General features: G+C 46.6%; 12 non-coding genes and 1 pseudogene across 12 annotated transcripts; 8 read left to right on the top strand and 5 right to left on the bottom strand.

Annotated features, from left to right (window-relative positions):
• The first annotated feature begins 229 nt into the window (after window positions 1–229).
• LOC135049220 (U1 spliceosomal RNA) lies at window positions 230–393 on the top strand. The gene has a single exon (XR_010240987.1). It is a non-coding gene; the product is annotated as a U1 spliceosomal RNA (small nuclear RNA).
• Window positions 394–10,136: 9,743 nt separating this feature from the next.
• Window positions 10,137–10,299, bottom strand: LOC135049573 (U1 spliceosomal RNA). Its single transcript, XR_010241311.1, has one exon. It is a non-coding gene; the product is annotated as a U1 spliceosomal RNA (small nuclear RNA).
• Window positions 10,300–10,451: 152 nt separating this feature from the next.
• Window positions 10,452–10,615, bottom strand: LOC135049337 (U1 spliceosomal RNA). Its single transcript, XR_010241097.1, has one exon. It is a non-coding gene; the product is annotated as a U1 spliceosomal RNA (small nuclear RNA).
• Window positions 10,616–11,630: 1,015 nt separating this feature from the next.
• On the bottom strand, window positions 11,631–11,793 carry LOC135049466 (U1 spliceosomal RNA). Its single transcript, XR_010241219.1, has one exon. It is a non-coding gene; the product is annotated as a U1 spliceosomal RNA (small nuclear RNA).
• A 151-nt stretch (window positions 11,794–11,944) lies between these two features.
• LOC135049318 (U1 spliceosomal RNA) lies at window positions 11,945–12,108 on the bottom strand. The gene has a single exon (XR_010241079.1). It is a non-coding gene; the product is annotated as a U1 spliceosomal RNA (small nuclear RNA).
• A 593-nt stretch (window positions 12,109–12,701) lies between these two features.
• On the bottom strand, window positions 12,702–12,829 carry LOC135049668 (U1 spliceosomal RNA; annotated as a pseudogene).
• A 144-nt stretch (window positions 12,830–12,973) lies between these two features.
• On the top strand, window positions 12,974–13,089 carry LOC135049106 (U5 spliceosomal RNA). The gene has a single exon (XR_010240874.1). It is a non-coding gene; the product is annotated as a U5 spliceosomal RNA (small nuclear RNA).
• Window positions 13,090–13,359: 270 nt separating this feature from the next.
• Window positions 13,360–13,475, top strand: LOC135049123 (U5 spliceosomal RNA). Its single transcript, XR_010240891.1, has one exon. It is a non-coding gene; the product is annotated as a U5 spliceosomal RNA (small nuclear RNA).
• Window positions 13,476–13,743: 268 nt separating this feature from the next.
• Window positions 13,744–13,859, top strand: LOC135049084 (U5 spliceosomal RNA). The gene has a single exon (XR_010240853.1). It is a non-coding gene; the product is annotated as a U5 spliceosomal RNA (small nuclear RNA).
• Window positions 13,860–14,133: 274 nt separating this feature from the next.
• On the top strand, window positions 14,134–14,249 carry LOC135049089 (U5 spliceosomal RNA). Its single transcript, XR_010240857.1, has one exon. It is a non-coding gene; the product is annotated as a U5 spliceosomal RNA (small nuclear RNA).
• Window positions 14,250–14,524: 275 nt separating this feature from the next.
• On the top strand, window positions 14,525–14,640 carry LOC135049109 (U5 spliceosomal RNA). Its single transcript, XR_010240877.1, has one exon. It is a non-coding gene; the product is annotated as a U5 spliceosomal RNA (small nuclear RNA).
• Window positions 14,641–14,914: 274 nt separating this feature from the next.
• On the top strand, window positions 14,915–15,030 carry LOC135049069 (U5 spliceosomal RNA). The gene has a single exon (XR_010240838.1). It is a non-coding gene; the product is annotated as a U5 spliceosomal RNA (small nuclear RNA).
• A 275-nt stretch (window positions 15,031–15,305) lies between these two features.
• On the top strand, window positions 15,306–15,421 carry LOC135049148 (U5 spliceosomal RNA). The gene has a single exon (XR_010240915.1). It is a non-coding gene; the product is annotated as a U5 spliceosomal RNA (small nuclear RNA).
• The last annotated feature ends 1,563 nt before the right edge of the window (window positions 15,422–16,984 follow it).

The following is a 16,984-nucleotide window of genomic DNA, read 5'->3' as shown; positions in this document are numbered from 1 at the left end:
TGCAGAACTTCCCCCAGGAATGCTTGTACTAGTTGTTGCATTTGGTTTGTTGTTTGGGGGTGCTTCAGTATTAGGCAGCCTTCTGCCCTCCCATGTTCATCTGAAAATATGTGTTCTCCCTGCAGTTGTTGTCCCCAGATGAGAGTTCCCTTGTGCTGCCTCAGTTGAATCTCCTTTACTTGACAGAGATGTGCCTGAGCAGCGGCCCTCCCCAGCCCTATCCCAAATCATACTTATTTTGCATAGGCGATACCATGGTCATGAAGATTGTTCTCCCAGGGTGAGGTTCATTCATTGCATTCTGGGTATGCTGACCCCTGTGATTTCCCCAAATGTGGGAAACTCGACTGCATTATTTGTGGTAGTGGGGGACTGTGTTTGTGCTTTCCTCTGGTCAGCTCTGGTAAAAGTCAGATTTCTTTGTCTCAGATCTTCCTCTAGCCTTGTTCTTCTTTCGAGAGTTCCCTTGTGCTGCCTCAGTTGGATCTCCTTCATTTGACAGGGGGTGCCCGAGCAGCAATCCTCCACAGCTCAGGCCCAACTCCTACTTACCTGCCAGGTGAGATACTATGATCTTCACTGTTAGGGCAATCAGGATGTGGAATTCCCTGCCAGGGAAGGTGGTAATGGCGGACTCTGTAATTGGATTTAAAAAAGGAATGGATACATTTCTGAATGAAAAAGCTATCCAAGGTTATAATACTTAAAATATCAACATGGTTAATCCGGGGGTAACATGAGTTGTAGTAGCTAACTAGTCATAAAACATTATTCAGCAAGTATGTAGAATCATCACAACTTAAAACAGGTTGAACACGATGGGCAATTTGCCTCTATTCAACCTCAAAAACTATGTTACTATATGTTACTATATTACTATGTTACTGTAGTATACAGAACACCACAATGCAATGAGCAGTGATAGTGAGCACTGATGAGGATACTAGAACTGACACTGAGCAGCAAGATGCAGCACTGGACTATTAGTAATGTACTGTAGTATGCTGAGCACAACAATGCAGCACAAGACAATGAGCAGTGATACTGAGCACTGATGAGGATACTACTGAGAACTGACACTGAGCAGGAGAGACACACTACTAGTATTACTGAGCAGCAATAAGTATCCACTGATACTGAGCACTGATATTGAGATTTCCACTGAGAGAACATAGCCACGTCCTCTCCGCTCTCTCTTCAATGCACGAGTAAAAATGGCGGCAACGCGCAGCTCTTTATATGGAATCCGAATCTCGCGAGAATCCGACAGCGGGATGATTACATTTTCCCTTGTTCAGGTTTTCCGAGTCAGGCGGGAACAACCGAGCCTGCCTCGGAGGAGGAGTTCGTGGGGTTCGTGGGGAATTCGGTTCTCGGAGAACCGAACCCGCTCCTCTCTACCTTATACCCATCAATTTTTTTTATTTTCAATCTAAGCCCCTGCAGTTTTCTGTAAGCATCTGCTTTGCTATGATGATCAACAAGTCACAAGGGCAAACACTCAGGGCTTGAGGTGTAGATCTTAGGACCAGCTGCTACAAGCATGGCAGAGGTGTCACTATCACTGGTGACACCCAGAGAGGTGGCGAGGGAGATTGTAATGCAGTGCGCGCAGATAAGCAGCGCAATGGTAAAAAGGAGGCATGGTTTCATAGGTAGGGGCGTGGCCTGGTGGCCTGAATCTACATTTTGTTGCTCCGGGTGTCCCGGGGGTTGGGGGCTGCACCGGGGACTAGTGTGTGAGCGGTGCTGGCTCCTGCACAGTGACATGGCATGGCCACTAGAGATGTGCACCGGAAATTTTTCGGGTTTTGTGTTTTGGTTTTGGGTTCGGTTCCGCGGCCGTGTTTTGGGTTCGAACGCGTTTTGGCTAAACCTCACCGAATTTTTTTTGTCGGATTCGGGTGTGTTTTGGATTCGGGTGTTTTTTTCAAAAAACCCTAAAAAACAGCTTAAATCATAGAATTTGGGAGTCATTTTGATCCCAAAGTATTATTAACCTCAATAACCATAATTTCCACTAATTTTCAGTCTATTCTTAACACCTCACACCTCACAATATTATTTTTAGTCCTAAAATTTGCACCGAGGTCGCTGGATGACTAAGCTCAGTGACCCAAGTGGCCGACACAAACACCTGGCCCATCTAGGAGTGGCACTGCAGTGTCACGCATGATGGCCCTTCCAAAAAACACTCCCCAAACAGCACATGACGCAAAGAAAAAAAGAGGCGCAATGAGGTAGCTGTGTGACTAAGCTCAGCGACCCAAGTGGCCGACACAAACACCTGGCCCATCTAGGAGTGGCACTGCAGTGTCACGCAGGATGGCCCTTCCAAAAAACACTCCCCAAACAGCACATGACGCAAAGAAAAAAAGAGGCGCAATGAGGTAGCTGTGTGACTAAGCTCAGCGACCCAAGTGGCCGACACAAACACCTGGCCCATCTAGGAGTGGCACTGCAGTGTCACGCAGGATGGCCCTTCCAGAAACACTCCCCAAACAGCACATGACGCAAAGAAAAAAAGAGGCGCAATGAGGTAGCTGTGTGACTAAGCTCAGCGACCCAAGTGGCCGACACAAACACCTGGCCCATCTAGGAGTGGCACTCCAGTGTCACGCAGGATGGCCCTTCCAAAAAACACTCCCCAAACAGCACATGACGCAAAGAAAAAAAGTGGCGCAATGAGGTAGCTGTGTGACTAAGCTCAGCGACCCAAGTGGACGACACAAACACCTGGCCCATCTAGGAGTGTCACTGCAGTGTCACGCAGGATGGCCCTTCCAAAAAACACTCCCCAAACAGCACATGACGCAAAGAAAAAAAGAGGCGCAATGAGGTAGCTGTGTGACTAAGCTCAGCGACCCAAGTGGCCGACACAAACACCTGGCCCATCTAGGAGTGGCACTGCAGTGTCACGCAGGATGGCCCTTCCAAAAAACACTCCCCAAACAGCACATGACGCAAAGAAAAATAAAGGAAAAAAGAGGTGCAAGGTGGAATTGCCTTGGGCCCTCCCACCCACCCTTATGTTGTATAAACAGGACATGCACACTTTAACCAACCCATCATTTCAGTGACAGGGTCTGCCACACGACTGTGACTGAAATGACGGGTTGGTTTGGACCCCCACCAAAAAAGAAGCAATAAATCTCTCCTTGCACAAACTGGCTCTATAGAGGCAAGATGTCCACCTCATCATCATCCTCCGATTCATCACCGTGTACATCCCCCTCCTCACAGATTATCAATTCGTCCCCACTGGAATCCACCATCTCAGCTCCCTGTATACTTTGTGGAGGCAATTGCTGCTGGTCAATGTCTCCACGGAGCAATTGATTATAATTCATTTTAATGAACATCATCTTCTCCACATTTTCTGGAAGTAACCTCGTACGCCGATTGCTGACAAGGTGAGCGGCGGCACTAAACACTCTTTCGGAGTACACACTTGTGGGAGGGCAACTTAGGTAGAATAAAGCCAGTTTGTGCAAGGGCCTCCAAATTGCCTCTTTTTCCTGCCAGTATACGTACGGACTGTCTGACGTGCCTACTTGGATGCGGTCACTCATATAATCCTCCACCATTCTTTCAATGGTGAGAGAATCATATGCAGTGACAGTAGACGACATGTCCGTAATCGTTGGCAGGTCCTTCAGTCCGGACCAGATGTCAGCATCAGCAGTCGCTCCAGACTGCCCTGCATCACCGCCAGCGGGTGGGCTCGGAATTCTGAGCCTTTTCCTCGCACCCCCAATTGCGGGAGACTGTGAAGGAGGAGCTGTTGACCGATCAAGTTCCGCTTGACTTGATAATTTTCTCACCAGCAGGTCTTTGAACCCCTGCAGACTTGTGTCTGCCGGAAAGAGAGATACAACGTAGGTTTTAAATCTAGGATCGAGCACGGTGGCCAAAATGTAGTGCTCTGATTTCAACAGATTGACCACCCGTGAATCCTGGTTAAGCGAATGAAGGGCTCCATCCACAAGTCCCACATGCCTAGCGGAATCGCTCTGTCTTAGCTCCTCCTTCAATGTCTCCAGCTTCTTCTGCAAAAGCCTGATGACGGGAATGACCTGACTCAGGCTGGCAGTGTCTGAACTGACTTCACGTGTGGCAAGTTCAAAAGGTTGCAGAACCTTGCACAACGTTGAAATCATTCTCCACTGCGCTTGAGACAGGTGCATTCCACCTCCTATATCGTGGTCAGATGTATAGGCTTGAATGGCCTTTTGCTGCTCCTCCATCCTCTGAAGCATATAGAGGGTTGAATTCCACCTCGTTTCCACTTCTTGCTTCAGATGATGGCAGGGCAGGTTCAGGCGTTTTTGGTGTTGCTCCAGTCTTCTGTACGTGGTGCCTGTACGCCGAAAGTGTCCCGCAATTCTTGTGGCCACCGACAGCATCTCTTGCACGCCCCTGTCGTTTTTTAAATAATTCTGCACCACCAAATTCAAGGTATGTGCAAAACATGGGACGTGCTGGAATTTGCCCAGATATAATGCACGCACAATATTGCTGGCGTTGTCCGATGCCACAAATCCACAGGAGAGTCCAATTGGGGTAAGCCATTCTGTGATGATCTTCCTCAGTTGCCGTAAGAGGTTTTCATCTGTGTGCGTATTCTGGAAAGCGGTGATACAAAGCGTAGCCTGCCTAGGAAAGAGTTGGCGTTTGCGAGATGCTGCTACTGGTGCCGCCGCTGCTGTTCTTGCGGCGGGAGTCAATACATCTACCCAGTGGGCTGTCACAGTCATATAGTCCTGAGTCTGCCCTGCTCCACTTGTCCACATGTCCGTGGTTAAGTGGACATTGGGTACAACTGCATTTTTTAGGACACTGGTGAGTCTTTTTCTGAGGTCTGTGTACATTTTCGGTATCGCCTGCCTAGAGAAATGGAACCTAGATAGTATTTGGTACCGGGGACACAGTACCTCAATCAAGTCTATAGTTGGCTCTGAAGTAATGATGGATACCGGAACCACGTTTCTCACTGCCCAGGATGCCAAGGCCTCAGTTATCCGCTTTGCAGCAGGATGACTGCTGTGATATTTCATCTTCCTCGCAAAGGACTGTTGGACAGTCAATTGCTTGGTGGAAGTAGTAAAAGTGGTCTTACGACTTCCCCTCTGGGATGACCATCGACTCCCAGCAGCAACAACAGCAGCGCCAGCAGCAGTAGGCGTTACACTCAAGGATGCATCGGAGGAATCCCAGGCAGGAGAGAACTCGTCAGAATTGCCAGTGACATGGCCTGCAGGACTATTGGCATTCCTGGGGAAGGAGGAAATTGACACTGAGGGAGTTGGTGGGGTGGTTTGCGTGAGCTTGGTTACAAGAGGAAGGGATTTACTGGTCAGTGGACTGCTTCCGCTGTCGCCCAAAGTTTTTGAACTTGTCACTGACTTATGATGAATGCGCTGCAGGTGACGTATAAGGGAGGATGTTCCGAGGTGGTTAACGTCCTTACCCCTACTTATTACAGCTTGACAAAGGCAACACACGGCTTGACACCTGTTGTCCGCATTTCTGTTGAAATACTTCCACACCGAAGAGCTGATTTTTTTGGTATTTTCACCAGGCATGTCAATGGCCATATTCCTCCCACGGACAACAGGTGTCTCGCCGGGTGCCTGACTTAAACAAACCACCTCACCATCAGAATCCTCCTTGTCAATTTCCTCCCCAGTGCCAGCAACACCCATATTCTCCTCATCCTGGTGTACTTCAACACTGACATCTTCAATCTGACTATCAGGAACTGGACTGCGGGTGCTCCTTCCAGCACTTGCAGGGGGCGTGCAAATGGTGGAAGGTGCATGCTCTTCACGTCCAGTGTTGGGAAGGTCAGGCATCGCAACCGACACAATTGGACTCTCCTTGTGGATTTGTGATTTTGAAGAACGCACAGTTCTTTGCTGTGCTTTTGCCAGCTTAAGTCTTTTCATTTTTCTAGCGAGAGGCTGAGTGCTTCCATCCTCATGTGAAGCTGAACCACTAGCCATGAAGATAGGCCAGGGCCTCAGCCGTTCCTTGCCACTCCGTGTGGTAAATGGCATATTGGCAAGTTTACGCTTCTCCTCCGACGATTTTTATTTAGATTTTTGAGTCATTTTTTTACTGATCTTTTGTGTTTTGGATTTTACATGCTCTGTACTATGACATTGGGCATCGGCCTTGGCAGACGACGTTGATGGAATTTCATCGTCTCGGCCATGACTAGTGGCAGCAGCTTCAGCACGAGGTGGAAGTGGATCTTGATCTTTCCCTATTTTTGGAACCTCAACATTTTTGTTCTCCATATTTTAATAGGCACAACTAAAAGGCACCTCAGGTAAACAATGGAGATGGATGGATACTAGTATACTTATGGATGACGAGTGACTGACGACACAGAGGTAGCTACAGCCGTGGACTACCGTACTGCGTCTGCTAGTATAGAGATGATAATTAATGATATAAAAAAATATATATATATAACTACTGTAGGTATATATAATATAATGACGGACCTGGTGGACACTGTCAGCAGACTGCTAAACTACTAGTATGAAGAAGATAGAAAAAAACTTCCACCACAGGTAGGTAGGTATACAATTATGGACGAGCACTGACGACACAGAGATAGCCACAGCCGTGGCCTACCGTACTGCGTCTGCTAGTATAGAGATGATAATTAATGATATAAAAAAAAATATATATAACTACTGTAGGTATATATAATATAATGACGGACCTGGTGGACACTGTCAGCAGACTGCTAAACTACTAGTATGAAGAAGATAGAAAAAAAAAACCACCACAGTTAGGTATACAATTATGGACGAGTGACGACACAGAGGTAGGTACAGCCGTGGACTACCGTACTGCGTCTGCTAGTATAGATAATATACTAAATATATTACTACTGTAGGTATATAATATAATGACGGACCTGGTGGACACTGTCAGCAGACTCCTAAACTACTAGTATGAAGAAGATAGAAAAAAAAACCCCACCACAGGTAGGTATACAATTATGGACGAGCACTGACGACACAGAGGTAGGTACAGCCGTGGACTACCGTACTGCATCTGCTAGTATAGATAATATAATAAATATATTACTACTGTAGGTATATAATATAATGACGGACCTGGTGGACACTGTCAGCAGACTGCTAAACTACTAGTATGAAGAAGATAAAAAAAAAACCCACCACAGGTAGGTAGGTATACAATTATGGACGAGCACTGACGACACAGAGATAGCCACAGCCGTGGACTACCGTACTGCGTCTGCTAGTATAGATAATATAATAAATATATTACTACTGTAGGTATATAATATAATGATGGACCTGGTGGACACTGTCAGTAGACTCCTAAACTACTAGTATGAAGAAGATAGAAAAAAAAAAACCACCACAGGTAGGTAGGTATACAATTATGGACGAGCACTGACGACACAGAGATAGCCACAGCCGTGGACTACCGTACTGCGTCTGCTAATATAGAGATGATAAAGATGAAAAAAAAAATATAACACTACTGCAGGTAAATATTTATATAATATATGTATGACGGACCTGCTGGACACTGTCAGCAGAATGCATTTATAGAATAAAAAAAAAACACCACAGGAGTGTTTAACTTTTTCAGGCAGACAATATACTGGTGGTCACACTGGCAGCAAAAGTGTGCACTGTACTCCTGCTATAACTGCTCCCCAGTCTCCCCCACAATTAAGCTGTGTGAGCAGTGAGCACTCAGCACAGTCAGATATACATAGATGATATATCATGCAGCACACTGAGGCTGAGCACAGATATGGTATGTGTATCGTTTTTTTTCAGGCAGAGAACGGATTATAAATAATAAAACTGGTGGTCACTATCAGCAAAACTCTGCACTACTGAGTACTCCTGACAAGTTCAACTGCTCCCCAAATTAGTAGTAAATCAAATGTCACTCGTCTCTATCTTCTAATCTAAACGGAGAGGACGCCAGCCACGTCCTCTCCCTATCAATCTCAATGCACGTGTGAAAATGGCGGCGACGCGCGGCTCCTTATATAGAATCCAAGTCTCGTGAGAATCCGACAGCGGGATGATGACGTTCGGGCGCGCTCGGGTTAACCGAGCAAGGCGAGAGGATCCGAGTCTGCTCGGACCCGAGCAAAAAAGGGTGAAGTTCGGGCGGGTTCGGATTCCGAGGAACCGAACCCGCTCATCTCTTATGGCCACCCAGCATGACGCCTCCCTTCTTGACCATGCTGTAATTGCAGTCGCACTGCAGTTCAGCGTGATCATAAAAAATGGTGTAGCCTCCTGCTGGTGCAGACTGTATGTGCGCGCAGGAAGCCGCCACCATTTTTGTGATCACAGCGGCTGAATGTGATGTCATACAGCTGCTGTGACCACGCCCCCTGTGTCTCCTCCATTGCAGACCCCATTTTGAAGCCTTGCCCCCGCACCGCTCCATCCCTGACTTGGAAATGGAGTGTTGCTGACCCCCCTCTCCCCCCCTGCCCCGATTGACAGGCAGAGGCGATCGCATTCTCTGCGGGGTGCCGCAGAAAATGCAGGCACATGCGTATGCTCTTAGCAATTTTTGCAGTTGGATCACTTATTGTGATTGCAATCCAACCTGAATCAGGCCCTATTACCTATCACAATGCGCTGCGGGCAGTACAAAATTGGTTTAATATAGGAGAAAAACCCCCAGACCTGTGCTCCTTAACTGTACCTGGTGGCTAGTGGAGCGGCTGCCCAGTAATCAGTGTCCACGCCAGTGCGCACACGGTCCACCCCCTACGGCCACGCTCCCCTTCATCAGCGGCCTCGTGATCCGGAAGGGCGGTGTGTGTGTGACTGACCTTAGGAAGAAACCGGAGCCTCCGCTGCAGTGACCCAGCAACCAGGGCACGGGAGTATACAGCGCCGCTGGGAGTGATGAAGCTGCAGTAAAGATGTCTATTAGACCTAGCCTGCTGCAGCCCTTGTAGATTCTCATAAAACAAGTTCTTCTTTTCTTGTCAAAATGAATAGCTAAGAATTGGCTTCCTGAGGCAGGCCCCTGTTAAGTGGCCTGCTACTGAAGGCACCAACTACAAACTGAGCTCCCTGTTCATGGAAGCGGGGTTATAGAGGAGGATGCGCTGAGCATCTTGGGAACAGTCAAAAGCTTTGAGTCGGTTGGTGCCTCAGATCAAGATCCTACTCTACACCCCAATGTGAATCCTTGTGGAGTCCTGTGTACCCCACAGAAGAAATTAATGTGTCACACCCATTGGCAGCAACCTTAGAATAGCTGCTGATGGGCACAATTGAGAAAGGAAGGGGGGGGGGACATTTGAATCCAGCACATAGATGCAATTCAAATATGTAATTTGTACCTTCCTATTTTAAAATATAATGGATGAACTTCACCCTGTGAGAACAATCTTCATGATCAAGAGATCTCATATGCAAAATAAGTATGAGTTGGGATAGGGCTGGGGAGGGTGGCTGCTCGGGCAGCCCCTCCCCCATCAAGTTAAGGAGATTCAACTGAGGAAGCACAAGGGAACTCTCGTCTGGGGACAACAACTGCAGGGAGACCACATCTTTTCAGATGAACATGGGAGGGCGGAAGGCTGCCTAATACTGAAGCACCATCAAATATCAAACCATATGCAACAACTAGTACAAGCATTCCTGGGGGAAGGTCTGCAGCAGACGGATTTGCATACGGTGATGTCATCCAAGCAGTGGGCCAAAGTTGGCTGGAACCCTCATCTGCATATGAAAATAGAAAAGGGGCATGCAGGGCATGGCGGCCTTTTGCGGTGCTTGGATGACCCCTAGTTCGCATTAAACACCCCCACCCTCCTTTGGTGTGGGGCTCATGTTGGCTATGCCCCAGCCCCTGAAGCATTCAAGCTGATTTCTTGCAGCAGCTGGGCACTGTAACAGCTCCAGAGCTGCTCTGTAAGGCAACTAAAAGGGTGTGGGCCCTGCAGCACTACCTGTAGTTCGCATTGTGCGTTGGAAGGCACAAAGTAAGCAGACGGGAGAAGTCAGGATAGTGCGCAAGGGCATAGAAGGGAGTGGCTCCAGAAAAGAGAAGTGGAAACAGACAGCAAACTAGGCTGGAGAGAGACCTGAGACAAAGAGATCTGAATTATACGAGAGCCGACCAGGGGAAACACAAATTATGCAATCAAGTTTCCCACATTTGGGGAAATCACAGGAGCAGCACACCCAGAGTGCAATGGGTGAGCCTTGCCCTGGGAGAAGCACCTTCATGATCATAGTATCTCACCTGGCAGGTAAGTAGGAGTTGGGCTAGAGCTGGGGAGGGTCACTGCTCGGGCACCCCCCTGTCAAGTGAAGGAGATCCAACTGAGGCAGCACAAGGGAACTCTCGAAAGAAGAACAAGGCTAGAGGAATATATGAGACAAAGAAATCTGACTTTTACCAGAGCTGACCAGAGGAAAACACAAACACAGTCCCCCACTACCACAAAAAATGCAGGCGAGTTTCCCACATTTGGGGAAATCACAGGGGTCAGCATACCCAGAATGCAATGAATGAACCTCACCCTGGGTGAACAATCTTCATGACCATGGTGTCTCCTATGCAAAATAAGTATGATTTGGGATAGGGCTGGGAGGGCCGCTGCTCAGGCACATCTCTGTCAAGTAAAGGAGATTCAACTGAGGCAGCACAAGGGAACTCTCATCTGGGGACAACAACTGCAGGGAGAACACATATTTTCAGATGAACATGGGAGGGCAGAAGGCTGCCTAATACTGAAGCACCCCCAAACAACAAACCAAATGCAACAACTAGTGCAAGCATTAGTGCATGCAGCAGATGGATTTGCATATGGTGATGTCATCCAAGCAGTGGGTCAAAGTTGGCTTCAACCCTCATCTGCATATGAAAAGAGAAAAGGGGCGTGCAGGGCATGGCGGCCTTTTGCGGTGCTTGGATTACCCCTAGTTCGCATTAAACACCCCCACCCACCTTTGGAACCATGACCACTTTTTTCCATGTGAGATATTTCAAATCCACAGTTTTAAGTGGCTCAAACCAATGTGATTTCAGGAAACTCAACACCACGTTGAGATCCCAAGGTGCCAAAGGAGGCACAAAAGGGGCTGAATATGTAGCACTCCCTTTACAAATGTCTGAACTTCAGGCAGTGAAGCCAGTTCTTTCTGGAAGAAAATCGACAGAGCCGAAATCTGGACCTTAATGGAACCCAATTTTTAGGCCCATAGTCACTCCCGACTGTAGGAAGTGCAGAAAACGACCCAGCTGAAATTCCTCTGTAGGGACCTTCCTGGTCCCTACAGAGGAACCAGGAAGGTTCCATGCCCCATCCCCTGAAGGTTCCATGCCCCATCCCCTGAAGCATTCAAGCTGATTTCTTGCAGCAGCTGGGCACTGTAACAGCTCCAGAGCTGCTCTTTAAGGCAAGTAAAAGATTGTGTGGGCCTTGCAGCACTACCTGTAGTTTGCATTGTGCATTGGAAGGCACAAAGTAAGCAGACGGGAGGAGAAGTCAGGATAGTGCACAAGGGTATAGAAGGGAGGGGCTCAAGATAAAAGAAGTGGAAACAGACAGCAAACTAGGCTGGAGAAAGACCTGAGACAAAGAGATCTGAATTATACGAGAGCCGACCAGAGGAAACACAAATTATGCAGTCAAGTGTCCCACATTTGGGGAAATCGTAGGAGCAGCACACCCAGAGTGCAATGGGTGAGCCTTGCCCTGGGAGAAGCACCTTCCTGATCATAGTATCTCACCTGGCAGGTAAGTAGGAGTTGGGCTAGAGCTGGGGAGGGTTGCTGCTCGGGCACCCCCTGTCAAGTGAAGGAGATCCACCTGAGGCAGCACAAGGGAACTCTCGAAAGAAGAACAAGGCTAGAGGAAAATCTGAGACAAAGAAATCTGAGTTTTAACAGAGCTGACCAGATGAAAGCACAAACACAGTCCCCCACTACCACAAATAATGCAGTCGAGTTTCCCACATTTGGGTAAATCACAGGGGTCAGCATACCCAAAATGCAATGAACGAACCTCATCCTGGGAGAACAATCTTCATGACCATGGTATCTCCTATGCAAAATAAGTATGATTTGGGATAGGGCTGGGGAGGGCCGCTGCTCATGCACATCTCTGTCAAGTAAAGGAGATTCAACTGAGGCAGCACAAGGGAACTCTCATCTGGGGACAACAACTGCAGGGAGAACACATATTTTCAGATGAACATGGGAGGGCAGAAGGCTGCCTAATACTGAAGCACCCCCAAACAACAAACCAAATGCAACAACTAGTGCAAGCATTCCTGGGGGAAGTTCTGCAGAAGACGGATTTGCATACGGTGATGTCATCCAAGCAGTGGGCCAAAGTTGGCTGGAACCCTCATCTGCATATGAAAAGAGAAAAGGGGTATGCAGGGCATGGCGGCCTTTTGCGGCGCTTGGATGACCCTTAGTTCGCATTAAACACCCCCACCCTCCTTCGGTGTGGGGCTCATGTTGGCCATGCCCCATCCCCTGAAGCATTCAAGCTGATTTCTTGCAGCAGCTTGGCACTGTATCAGCTCCTGAGCTGCTCTGTAAGGCAAGTAAAAGGGTGTGGGCCCTGCAGCACTACCTGTAGTTTGCATTGTGCATTGGAAGGCACAAAGTAAGCAGACAGGAGGAGAAGTCAGGATAGTGCACAAGGGTATAAAAGCGAGTTTCCCACATTTGGGAAAATCACAGGGGTCAGCATACCCAGAATGCAATGAATGAACCTCACCCTGGGAGAACAATCTTCATGACCATGGTATCTCCTATGCAAAATAAGTATGATTTGGGATAGGGCTGGGGAGGGCCGCTGCTCAGGCACATCTCTGTCAAGTAAAGGAGATTCAACTGAGGCAGCACAAGGGAACTCTCATCTGGGGACAACAACTGCAGGGAGAACACATATTTTCAGATAAAAATCTTGGTCATGCTCTGGTTTCTCTTCAGAACGAACAAATCTTTCGCCTTTTATTAAAGATTTCCGTGGAGAGGAGCAAAACCGAGTTTTATCTCAATTTTTGCATGCCCCATCTTTTTGGGGTTTCTTTTATCGGTTTAAAGATAGAATGAGTGTGCTTTAATGTTAGCTCATTTGCATAGAAATGACAGTAAATGTTTGTTTCTTTTCAAACAGAACTTTCTTGACCATGCTACTTGCTTGAAAGATCTGGGAGCACATGGAATACAGTACAAACCATGCTTATAGCAAGGAGAAGCCAGGTGAGAAATCTGCTTACTTTCAAGTTGGGCGCTCACTTTGATCTGAATGAGGACTGCTGGCACAGCATTTAGGCGACAGGTGGAATCTTGGTCATGCTCTGGTTTCTCTTCAGAACGAACAAATCTTTCGCCTTTTATTAAAGATTTCTGTGGAGAGGAGCAAAACTGAGTTTTATCTCAATTTTTGCATGCCCCATATTATTGGGGTTTCTTTTATCAGTTTCTTGTTAGCTTTAATGTAAGTTTATTTGCATAACAATGACTATAAATGTCTGTTTCTTTTCAAGCAGAACTTTCTTGACCATTCTAATTGCTTGAAAGATCTGGGAGCACATGGAAAAGAGTACAAACCATGCTTATAGCAAGGGGAAGCCTGGTGAGAAATCTGCTTTCTTTCTTTCTTTCAAATTGGGTGCTCACTTTGCGCTGAATGAGGACTGCTGGCATGGCACTCAGGCGACAGGTGGAATCTTAGTCATACTCTGGTTTCTCTTCAAAACGAACAGATCTTTCGCCTTTTACTAAAGATTTCCGTGGAGAGGAGCAAAACTGAGTTTTATCTCAATTTTTGCATGCTCCGTCTTATTGGGGTTTCTTTTATCGGTTTAAAGATAGAACGAGTGTGCTTTAATGTAAGCTCATTTGCATAGAAATGACAGTAAATGTTTGTTTCTTTTCAAACAGAACTTTCTTGACTATACTAAATGCTTGAAAGATCTGGGAGCACATGGAAAAGAGTACAAACCATGTTTATAGCAAGGGGAAGCCTGGTGAGAAATCTGCTTTCTTTCTTTCAAATTGGGTGCTCACTTTGAGCTGAATGAGGACTGCTGGCATGGCACTCAGGCGACAGGTGGAATCTTGGTCATGTTCTGGTTTCTCTTCAGAACGAACAAATCTTTCGCCTTTTACTAAAGATTTCCGTGGAGAGGAGCAAAACTGAGTTTTATCTCAATTTTTGCATGCCCCATCTTATTGGGATTTTATTTTATCGGTTTAAAGATAGAACGAGTGTGCTTTAATGTAAGCTCATTTGCATAGAAATGACAGTAAATGTTTGTTTCTTTTCAAACAGAACTTTCTTGACCACACTAATTGCTTGAAAGATCTGGGAGCACATGGAAAAGAGTACAAACCATGTTTATAGCAAGGGGAAGCCTGGTGAGAAATCTGCTTTCTTTCTTTCAAATTGGGTGCTCACTTTGAGCTGAATGAGGATTGCTGGCATGGCACTCAGGCGACAGGTGGAATCTTGGTCATGCTCTGGTTTCTCTTCAAAACGAACAGATCTTTCGCCTTTTACTAAAGATTTCCGTGGAGAGGAGCAAAACTGAGTTTTATCTCAATTTTTGCATGCTCCGTCTTATTGGGGTTTCTTTTATCGGTTTAAAGATAGAACGAGTGTGCTTTAATGTAAGCTCATTTGCATAGAAATGACAGTAAATGTTTGTTTCTTTTCAAACAGAACTTTCTTGACTATACTAATTGCTTGAAAGATCTGGGAGCACATGGAAAAGAGTACAAACCATGTTTATAGCAAGGGGAAGCCTGGTGAGAAATCTGCTTTCTTTCTTTCAAATTGGGTGCTCACTTTGAGCTGAATGAGGACTGCTGGCATGGCACTCAGGCGACAGGTGGAATCTTGGTCATGTTCTGGTTTCTCTTCAGAACGAACAAATCTTTCGCCTTTTACTAAAGATTTCCGTGGAGAGGAGCAAAACTGAGTTTTATCTCAATTTTTGCATGCCCCATCTTATTGGGGTTTTATTTTATCGGTTTAAAGATAGAACGAGTGTGCTTTAATGTAAGCTCATTTGCATAGAAATGACAGTAAATGTTTGTTTCTTTTCAAACAGAACTTTCTTGACCACACTAATTGCTTGAAAGATCTGGGAGCTCATGGAAAAGAGTACAAACCATGTTTATAGCAAGGGGAAGCCTGGTGAGAAATCTGCTTTCTTTCATTCAAATTGGGTGCTCACTTTCAGCTGAATGAGAACTGCTGGCATGGCACTCAGGCGACAGGTGGAATCTTGGTCATGCTCTGGTTTCTCTTCAGAACTAACAAATATTTCGCCTTTTATTAAAGATTTCCGTGGAGAGGAGCAAAACTGAGTTTTATCTCAATTTTTGCATGCCCCATATTATTGGGGTTTCTTTTATCAGTTTAAAGACAGAACGAGTGTGCTTTCTTGTTAGCTTTAATGTTAGTTTATTTGCATAACAATGACAGTAAATGTTGTTTCTTTTCAAACAGAACTTTCTTGACCATGCTACTTGCTTAAAGGTCTGGGAGCACATGGAAAACAGTACAAACCATGCAGTATCACAAGAGCCTTTATTTGATCTTTCATGAAGATAGAGCAGAATTGAGGACACGTCAACAATTTCTGCCGAAGGTGGTTCATCTTTCCACATGGTGCCTTTGGCCACTGACACCTTCGTTGAGTCAAAGTCTCTGGCTGTGGTCAGAACTTTGAAAATGTATGTCACCAGAACGGTTCAGATTAGGAAAACAGAGGCTCTGTTTGTCCTGTATGCTCCCAACAGGATTTGGTGTCCTGCTTCCATGCAGACCATTATGCGCTGGATCTGTGGTAAGATTCAGCATGCTCGTTCCACGGCAGGATTGCCGTTACTGAAGTAGGTGAAGACCCATTCTACTAGAAAGGTGGGTTCATCCTTGGCAGCTGGTCGGGGAGTCTCGGCATTGCAACTTTGCCGAGCAGCTATTTAGTAAACACTTTTGCTAAGTTTTACAAGTTTGATACCTTGGCTGATGATAACCTTAAGTTGGGTCATTCGGTGCTGCAGAGTCGTACGCACTCTCCCACCCGTTCAAGAGCTTTGGTATAACCCCATGGTTCTTAATGTGACCCCAGCATCCTCTAGGTCGTATGAGAAAATAGGATTTTAATACCTACCGGTAAATCCTTTTCTCTTAGTCTGTAGAGGATGCTGGGCACCCGTCCCAGTCCATACTGTGTCTGCAGTTATTACTTGTGGTTATACACATGTTGTGTTATGGTTCTGGTCAGCTTTTTGCTGCAATTGTTCATGCCGTTGGCTTGTGTTCTGTTGAATGCCACGTTCTGCGGCATGTTTAAGGTGTGAGCTGGTAAGATGCTCACCTTAGTTTAACAATAAATCCTTTCCTCGAAATGTCCGTCTCCCTGGGCACAGTTCCTATAACTGGAGTCTGGAGGAGGGGCATAGAGGGAGGAGCCAGTTCACACCCTTTGAAAGTCTTAAAGTGCCCATGTCTCTTGCGGATCCCGTCTATACCCCATGGTTCTTAATGTGACCCCAGCATCCTCTACGGACTAAGAGAAAAGAATGCCCTTGCGCACTATCCTGACTTCTCCTCCCGTCTGCTTACTTTGTGCCTTCCAACGCACAATGCGAACTACAGGTGGTGCTGCAGGGCCCACACCCTTTTACTTGCCTTACAGAACAGCTCTGGAGCTGTTACAGTGCCCAGCTGCTGCAAGAAATCAGCTTGAATGCTTCAGTTGATGGGGCATGGCCAACATGAGCCCCACACCAAAGGAGGGTGGGGGTGTTTAATGTGAACTAGGGGTCATCCAAGCACTGCAAAAGGCCGCCATGCCCTGCATGCCCCTTTTCTCTTTTCATATGCAGATGAGGGTTCCAGTCAACTTTGGCCCACTGCTTGGATAACATCACCGTATGCAAATCCGTCTGCTGCAGACCTTCC

This window comes from Pseudophryne corroboree, unplaced genomic scaffold (genome assembly GCF_028390025.1).
Source record: "Pseudophryne corroboree isolate aPseCor3 unplaced genomic scaffold, aPseCor3.hap2 scaffold_99, whole genome shotgun sequence".
NCBI lineage: Eukaryota > Metazoa > Chordata > Amphibia > Anura > Myobatrachidae > Pseudophryne > Pseudophryne corroboree.
This window is presented reverse-complemented; position numbering and strand designations above follow the sequence as displayed.